Source organism: Hibiscus syriacus, unplaced genomic scaffold, assembly GCF_006381635.1.
Source record: "Hibiscus syriacus cultivar Baekdansim isolate YM2019G1 unplaced genomic scaffold, ASM638163v2 tig00110940_pilon, whole genome shotgun sequence".
NCBI lineage: Eukaryota > Viridiplantae > Streptophyta > Magnoliopsida > Malvales > Malvaceae > Hibiscus > Hibiscus syriacus.
Window position 1 is genome coordinate 2,026,114 of NW_024062923.1, and position 7,873 is coordinate 2,033,986.

At 33.7% G+C, this 7,873-nt stretch overlaps 1 pseudogene; it reads left to right on the plus strand.

Moving 5' to 3' along the window:
* Window positions 1-771: 771 nt before the first annotated feature.
* LOC120147397 lies at window positions 772-2,766 on the plus strand (annotated as a pseudogene).
* Window positions 2,767-7,873: the final 5,107 nt, after the last annotated feature.

Genomic DNA, 7,873 nt, shown 5'->3' on the forward strand with positions numbered 1-7,873 from the left:
GTTTATTTTTACCGATTTTGTTATTGTTGGGTTAATAAAACCGGTAAAAATTACATAAAACATTATTATTTATACCTAAAATCAATATTTTTTAATATTTTCGGTAAAATGCCCAACAATAACAAAATTGGTAAAAAAATAACAAAACCAGTAGGACTTTACCTATTTTGTTAAATAATTATATTTCGATAATTTTATCAATTTTGTTATCCACAACAATAACAAAATCGATATATTTTTACCCAGTAAAATGTCAAATAATAATAAAATCGATAGAAATAATAATATTTTCGATAATTTTTTCCGATTTTATTATACATAATAATAATAAAACCGATACCGATTTTTTTAACCAATAAATACCACTTTTTTTTAACTGTATATTAATCGCCTCAAATGAGCATTCCCGATAAGTGAGTTTTTTTTCTTTAACAGCCGATAAAGTTGTCAACAGTGTTGTGAGATTCAACAGCACTAATAATTGCCTCAACAGATTATGAATAAATTATTGATTTAGTAACAGTTTTAATTAAAAATAAAAATTCCCCATAAAAAAAGAAATTGAAGTTAACACTTGCTAATTTGCTATGCACTGACTAAATTATTTATTCTTCATTTCTATATTTATTATATGATTCAAAATTAAAAAAAACATTGTAAAATAATATAAAAATGAAAAAAAGTTTCCAAAGCAAGTGGAAAGCTTAGTTAGAAGTAAGTAGCTACTAGAGTTTGGGAAGTTCCTTCTAAAATGAGAGATTTGAAAAATAAAATTAAAAGAAAGAATCGTAACAGGAAAACTGCAACCTGAATCCCCGAATCATGGTTTCATCATCCAATCTCTTCTAGGACTTAGTCTTTACCAACACTTCCTTAACTCTCTCTTTTATGATCCCGTCTTCCTTATAACAACATTGTACAAACTCACTCCATCCTTGTTTTGTCTCTTCCAGTTTCATTTGACATGTTGATTCAAAGCTTCAGAGTTTGATCCCAAGAATTTCAGCAATGGAGTTCCAGGAAGCTATGATGAAGCTGGTGATTCATAAATCACCAACTCATCATAGAGATTTTTTCCATTCTGCTCCAGGGAAAGACGGAGAAAGTTGCATCAACGAAGCCAAAATGGAAGATTTATTTCGAAGATCATCATCTGCAACCGTTTCCAGGACATGCCATCATCGAGTTCAACCAAAGTTGATCCCTGAAGAATTTTCTTGCCCCATTTCAGGGTCTTTAATGGCTGACCCTGTTATAGTTTCCTCGGGTCACACTTTCGAAAGAGTTGTGTGAAGCCTGTAAAAACATGGACTTTACACCAATACTCAGCGATGGTTCCGTCCCTGATTTATCCACTGTTATCCCTAACCTTGCTCTCAAATCCACCATTGATAATTGGTGCCAAAATCGTTCTTTAAACCCTCCAAAACCCCTTGAGTTTTCCAGAGCTCAGGAACTTGTTCGTACATTATTGTCCAAAAACCAAAAAACCCAAATCGGAAAAGGAAGAAGGATGTCTATTTCGGAGAGAAATTTGATTCAAGGTGTTAAAGATGTTCCTTCAGTGAAGTTGGATCATGCAGTCACAGAGTTAACTCGTTCCAGCTCCGAAGAATCGGTTGCCGCCGCCGCCGTTACGACTCCGATCAATGTCGTAACACCGTCATTGCAACTCACGGATCGTCCGAGATGCGACTCACCCGCTTCATCCTCCTCGGAAATCGAAACCTTAACGACCCCTAACATCAACGAAGAAGAAGATCGTTTCTCACGAAACTGAAAAGCTCACAAGCTTTCGACATCGAAGGAGCATTGATTGAATTAAGGAAGATAACAAGAACACAAGAGAGTTCCAGGGCTGCTCTTTGCACGCCACGTGTACTATCAGCTTTCAGGTCTTTGATCGTCTCCAGATACGTGAACATTCAAGTGAACTCAGTAGCAGTGTTGGTGAACTTGTCGTTGGAAAAGATCAACAAGGTTAAGATCGTACGGTCGGGATGGTTCCCGTTTTGATCGATGTGTTGAAATCAGGATCCCGTGAGGCTCAGGAGCATGCTTGCGGTGCACTCTTTAGCTTAGCCCTTGATGATCATAATAAGACCGCCATCGGAGTTTTGGGAGCTTTGCAACCCTGATGCACATGCTGAATCAGGGACTGAGCGGACTCGGCATGACTCGGCCTTGGCGCTTTACCATCTCTCACTCGTCAGAGCAATAGGAGTAAATTGGTTAAGAACGGGTCGGTTCCGGTTTTATTGAGTATGGTTAAATCGGGTCATATGACGGATCGGGTGTTCCTTATATTGTGTAACTTGACTTCGGGTTCTGACGGTCGGGCGGCAATGTTGGATTCGGGTGCAGTGGATTGTTTGATAAGTTTGTTGAGGAGGAATGAGTTGGGTGAGTCACTCGGGAAGGGTGTGTGGCGGTTTTGAATGGATTGAGTCACGCGGGTTGAGGTTTAAGGGGCTGGTGAAGGTGGCCGGTGCGGTGGAGGAGTTGGCGAAGGTGGAGAGGACGACGTGGGTCGACAAGGGAGAAAGTGATGAGGATGTTGGAGATGTTGAAACGAGGGAGTGAGGAGGAACAAGAGGAAGTGGACTGGGAGGCGCTGCTTGACTCGGAGTTGACGACTCGTACTCGGTTGTGACACGGTGATGGAAAAGACGGGTCACATATAAACTCATCCGAGTTTTGACCCCTTTTTTTTAATTTTTTTATGTGGTTTTTTGTTTAATTAATTTTTTTGGGTTTCTGTAATTATTGGTGGATTTTTTTAACCTTTTATATAGAATTTGTTGCTTCTTTTTCGTTTTTATTTTCGACTTTCTTTTTATTATATTTTATTTTCTAAAGCTAATGGATGGTTCAAAAAGTGTAAATCAATTGATGGAGAATTGATAGTTAAAAGGAAAGCTCTCCTTAGCTGGATTCTGAATTGTATGTGTTACGTTTCATTTTACTTTTATCCATTTATTTATATAAAACTTCACATATTTAGTCTAATTGGGTCAATATCCTCTCTCTTTACGTTGCTCTTTTTAATTTTTATCTTTTTATTATTTACGTCGGCATCAATTTATATTTTTGATGAAATACTACCTAACTAAATCTAATTTTCTAATCCTAGTATACCCCCCGCGTAAAAGCTTCAACTACTATCGGAGCCACTTGGAATGACCCTCCAGACAAGTCATCCTTTTGAACCAGTTTTATCACGCTATCGGCCAGTCAATTAGCCATTCCTCTCGCCTGCTTGAAGGAAATTCCCCTGCATCAATTATATTAATCGTGATCGTTACTTTTTTTTTTCTCTTTAATTGAAATCATATTTATTTAATTATTTTTTATGAAATAGTAAACTACTTTATAAATTTTAGTTCTTTAACTTATTTATAAGATAAATTTGCTCTAATCTCTCTAAATGATATTTATTTAATTATCTATTCCATATATATTTTTGTTTAAAACTCTTAAATGGGATATTGATAAGCATTCGCAATCAATAAATATAGGTCACGATTGAGTTACTATAATATCAATTATAGTCATCGTTACAATATTTTGTTTATATTAGTGTTGCTGATGTTTAATTTTTATATCAGTTGTTTGGTTAAAAAAATATAACCATGTATGATCTTTTTAATTCTTAAAAGATTAGTTTATCTACTTCTATATGAGTTATCTTATTAATTTTAATGAAGTCGGGACGGTAGAGAACGTTGACAATAGAGATGAAATAGTAGCAACTTATATATCCAACGAAAAAGAATGGACATTACAAGAGCTGCAATCTAATATACCGACTGAAAAATTACAGAAAATATTAGCAGTTCCTATCCCTTTGAACCAGCCATCAAATTTCGTCCATCTCCTCACATGTGGACTAGAGAGTAATGGAAAGTTTAAGGTATCTTCGGCATACAAACTACAGCTGCAACCAGAATAATATAGGTATGCGATGAAAAACGTCAGCTGGATTTGGAAGGTAACAACCACAGAAAGAATAAGCTTCTTTTTATGGCTGTGTTTTTTCAATAAAAAACGAACGAAATCCGGGCTGGTCCTAGAAAAGGCATATCCACCACAGCAGATTGTACGATATGCAACAATGAGAATGAATCCATAAATCACATCCTTAGACATTGCAATGTTGCCAAGGAAGTTTGGATAGAATTAAAAATAGCAAAGCTGAACGCACAATTTAATTCTGCTAGCCAAGACTGGCTGAAACAGAATTGTGGCTCATAGAAGACAGAGGTACTTGGGCTGGAATGGATCACGTTATTTGCTTCGATACTTTGGGAGCTAAGGAAACATCGTAACAATACGATTTTCAATGCTCTAGTCAAATACTTCAACATGCCATCAACTTAGTTCGAGATATAAGGATGGCCATGAATGTGAAAATAGGCTGTTTGTTGTAGAACCCAAATGGACTCCACCCCCAAAAAGATGGATCTTAAACACGGATGGAGTTCGTAAAGAAATCATCGGTCTCGCTGCTGCAGGAGGTTTAATACGTGATGAGCATGTTCGGTGATTGCATTGTTTTATGATGAAAATTGGAAACATGAATAGCTTGTTAGCATAACTGTGGGGAGCTCGTCAAGGATTAATTATAGCAAAAAAAAATTGAGAATACCACATTTAATCGTAGAGCTAGATGCTAAGTGGGTAGTAGAAGTACTAAATGATATTATTGTTGATGATCACCCAACGTGCATCTTAAGGATTGTACGATGTTCATGGTTGGATCAAAGAAGTGCGCTACACATTCCGTGAGAGAAATAAGTACGCTTATCATTTGGCAACCTAATTCAGAACTAACACGACAATAAGATTTAGATGAACCTCCAACTAGTCTCCTTCCCTAACCCTTGCTGGATATGGATGCTAAGGGAATAGGCACGTTGAGGTTGTAGTTTGTTTGTTGTTTTCGTTATTATACCAAAATAAATTATAGTAAATAAATTTTGGTTTATGATATATTATATTCAAATATACTTGAATTGAATTTAAATATTTTAAAGTATATCAATTGAGTTCGTGAATTAATAATAATAAATTAATTCTTTTAACATATAATTTTGAATTTTGAGGTAAAAGATAAAAACATGATTATTCAAGTTCCTTTCGTTATTGATAGGTAGAATAAACCTACACCAACTATAGTATGAGCTTTTGTTTATATTTTTCATTTTTATATTATATCTCAGTTAATTTTATTTTAGAATGAATATTAAAATTATATATAATTTTATAATAAAATATATAAATTTTGATATGATGTAATTATACAAATAAAAATTTAATTTTAATTTATTTAAAAAATAGAAGCTTCTGCAATATCTAGGGATCATAATTTGTGGTGACGAAACCTGCAGCTTGTTCATTGGTAAAAACAGCAGCACCAATATTGCACTTCACATACGGTGGTGGTGGAGATTGCCATTTATTTTGGTTTGGAGCTAGCCATATCAGTAGCTCAACAAACAGCAGCAACCCGTTCCACATCAAAGCTTCAACAGTTTCGTTTGTAGCAGCTCGCGAGTGGTGCATGTCAAAGCTCTCCGTTGCTACACTGCAGGCAGGTTCTGCCGCTTTCACCACCATTTTCGCTTCAAGTCGCCCACTTTCAAATTCTCAAAGCCTGATAACAGCTTTGATTCAATATAATAGCTGCTATCATCTATGTCGGAAAATAGATTATTACAAATTAAAAATATTAGTATTGACTTGAAAATATAATGTATAACAAAATTGATTAAATTATAGATGTGTCGTGAAGGAATCATTATTTAGAAATAATTTATCTCCATAGTATGATAATTGAAATAGTCGTTGTCCCTTAGATGAACACAACTTTTCAAAATTCTTACATCTTAATATTAAAATGGAAGTTAGTCGTACTACTATTCTCGAAAAGATAAAAATTGAGGTTGTAAATATTTCTTCGATTATAATATGAAAATAAAAGAATTTTGTAAAGAATAAGAAGAAATAAGAGAAAAATCTCTTGTGTGTATCTACTGAAATAGAAAATTAATCTATATTATAGACTCAAAGTAGGAATAAAATGGTAAATTCTCCGATAACAATTATAAAATAATTAAGTATAATAAACATTAGTTTAATGATTATAAAACATATTATATTTTGTAACATTAAAACCGTAAATATAATTATGATAAAATAATATTTTGTCAAAAATATGAATTTGAAAGAGACACTTAAATTAAATAAGATTACCATAAAAATGAAATGCAACAAGTGTTTATTTGAAAGAAATATGTAATAGTATTATCCTGCTTAGTTGGTAGAGCACAAGACTCTTAATTTTTGGGTCGTGAGATCGAGTCCCACGGAGGGTATTTCATAATTCAGAGGTCTCCTACGGAAACTACTATCAACCTGGCGTTGGACAAGGGTCAGCTAATTTTTTCAAATAAAGAAGCTGAAGCTTTTGTATATTATATATCGTGGGCAAGTGTATGATAGGCACTAGCATTAGCATCAAAGGAATTGCAAGCAAGTGTTTTTGTTCTTCCTGTATAGGAGAAAAAGTTGCCTGCTCAGTTATAATGTTTAATTGGTTGTTGGTGCAGTGTAAGCCCGATTTTGCCTCTTACAGGTTTTACCAGGGACAGTCCAATTCAAATATATCCAAACATCTACGTTATGTGTCTATTCTACAATAGTTCTTTTTTTTTTTTAAACTAAACTTGCTTGTAATTTCATAGTGAACCAAGAACAATGGCCAAAGCCCTCGCTTCCTTCCTTCCATGTAGCCGATATTTGTCATCTTCGATATCATCTGTTATTGTGTTCCTTTAAGATGTTGGATTCCAGCATAAATGAGGTATTTGCTTCAAATGAGTTACTCGTGTTTAAATAATTGGGTTTCAAATCTAATCAAACTTAGATCAGATAATTCAATTCACCTCAATTTCATGTTAGAAAAAATTATAGATTAATACAAAAATAAGTGTTTAATTTTTTTTTGCTAAAATAAGTGTCTAACGTTTTAATCGAAGATTTTTAAGTGTTTGGACCATAACGGCCTTTAAATTTGGTTGTTAAGTGACACGTGTCACGTTATGATAATTTTTGAGAATTTATTTAAAATTTTAAAAAATATTTTTTATTAAAAAAAACTCAAACAGTCGAGTGCGTCCCCCCCCCCTTTATTTTTCTCCCTTCCCCTTATCCATGGTCGCCGACCGGCCATCCGTAATCGTCACTTTCACTGTTATTGACATCGACGTCGACCCCCGATCAACACTTGTTGGTCTTTTTTCGTAAAGTGCTACCGTTTACCGTAAAAAACATCAAAGATTCGTCGGATTGTCATTGTTTTTCGTCGATTCCGGCTGATCCCGAAGTCCATAAGTCACACCGTGACCATTATTCGAACTACCGTGCAATTTCAATTGAAACTCAAGTGTTCGGTGACGATGGTGGCCGAAAATGGCCAGCGACAATTGGTAATAGGAGTTGAAATAAGATATTTTAATTTTTTTAGAGTTTTTTTTATATTCATTAAAAGTTTGTGGGGTTTTTTATAAATAAATTATTTTTTCAAAGTTTTTTTAAAATAATATTTTTATTAAATTTTTTAAAAAAAATTAAAAATATAACAATTTACACCTAAAAGTATAACTGAGAAAAACATTAACACTTATTTTAGCAAAAACTTATTTAGGAACAAAACTTTTTTCGAAGTTGTGTTTAGACACTTATTTTTGTATTAAGTCTTAATTTAACAATATTAATACTAATGATAAATCATATTACTTGACAAATAAACTTATTAATAATAAATCACGTCATTTGAGAATATATATATATATATATATTGACTTAAAAT